At 44.8% G+C, this 1,510-nt stretch overlaps 1 long non-coding RNA gene across 1 annotated transcript in view; it reads right to left on the bottom strand.

Moving 5' to 3' along the window:
• The window catches only part of LOC122553978, an 11,371-nt gene extending 11,283 nt beyond the window's left edge, over nucleotides 1-88 (bottom strand). Inside the window, exon 1 of the long non-coding RNA XR_006312889.1 lies at nucleotides 3-88. This is a non-coding gene — a long non-coding RNA (uncharacterized LOC122553978). The remainder of the gene's footprint in view (nucleotides 1-2) is intronic.
• Between the last annotated feature and the right edge of the window lie 1,422 nt (nucleotides 89-1,510).

Raw genomic sequence — 1,510 nt, 5'->3', positions numbered from 1 at the left:
ACTGCGACCACTAGTACTCATAACAGCACACAAACCAACAGCCACTCTCAGACAACAACTCACCAAAACGAAGGACCCGATACCCAGCATGAGCAAAACCAACGTAATGTACAAAGTCCCATGCAAGGATTGCACAAAACACTACATAGGACAAACAGGAAGACAGCTAACGATCCGCATCCATGAACATCAACTAACCACAAAATGACACGACCAGCTGTCCTTAGTAGCCACCCACACAGATGACAAGCAACATGAATTCGACTGGGACAACACCACTATTATAGGACAAGCCAAACACAGAACAGCCAGAGAATTCCTAGAGGCATGGCACTCATCCACAGATTCAATCAATAAGCACATCGATCTGGACCCAATATACCGACCACTGCAACGGACAGCTGGAACTGACAACCGGAAGCGGCAGATTCAAACCACTATAAATGCCGGAGGAAAGATCACAGAAGCACTTCACAGGAGGATCCCAAGCACTGAGGATGTCACCTAGACAGGGGACGAAACGCCTGCAACACAAATACCCAGCTCGGCGAACAGAACCACAACAACGAGCACCCGAGCTACAAATCTTCTCACAAACTTTGAACACCCAGTCTTCTGCATTCTCCCTGCTACCTTTGATCCCTTTACCAATTAAGAACCTATCTATCTTTATCTTAAATGCACTCAATGACAACCTCCACAGCCCTCTGTGGCAATGATTGACCACTCGCTGACTATAAAAATTCCTCCTTGTTCTCAGTTCTAAAGGGTCATTCCTTCACTCTAAGGCTGTGATCACATGCTCTCGTCTCTCTAGTTTCTCCACCTTCTCCACCTTCTCTATTGAGGCCTCTCAGTATTCTGTATTCTCCCTGTATTCTCATCTTTCTAAACTCCATTGAGTACAAACCAAGAGACTGCATGACAAGCCCTTCACCTCTGGGATTATTCGTACAAATATTCTTTGAATCCTCTCCAATTCCAACACATGCTTTCTTAGATTCAGGACCTAAAACTACTCACAATATTCCATATGCAGTCTGACCACAGCCTTACACAGCCTCAGCAGTACATCTCTGCTTTTGTTTTCTAGCTTTCTTGAAATGAATGCTGTCATTGCAATTGCCATCCTAACCGCCAACTGAACCTGCACATTAACCTTAGGAGAATTCTGAACTAGGATTCCAAACTTGCTTTGTGCATCAGATTTCTGAAGCTTTTCCCCATTTAGAAAATTGTCTACATCTCTATTCTTCCTACCAAAGTGCATAACGTCCTACTTTCCCACATTGTATTCCATCTACCACTCGTTTGCCCACTCTCCTAACCTGTCCAAGACCTTCTGCAGCCTCCCCGCTTCCTCAACACTACCTGTCCCTCCAATTATCTTTGTGTCACCTGCAAACTTAGCAACAATCCCTCAAGTCCATTGTCCCAATCGTTAATGTGTAATGTGAATAGTTGTAGTCCCAACACTGAACACTGTTGAACTCCACTAGTCCATGGTACC

The sequence above is a fragment of the Chiloscyllium plagiosum genome, chromosome 10, assembly GCF_004010195.1.
Source record: "Chiloscyllium plagiosum isolate BGI_BamShark_2017 chromosome 10, ASM401019v2, whole genome shotgun sequence".
Lineage (NCBI taxonomy): Eukaryota > Metazoa > Chordata > Chondrichthyes > Orectolobiformes > Hemiscylliidae > Chiloscyllium > Chiloscyllium plagiosum.
The sequence above is the reverse complement of the archived record's forward strand: the minus strand, read 5'-3'. Positions and strand labels throughout refer to the sequence as shown.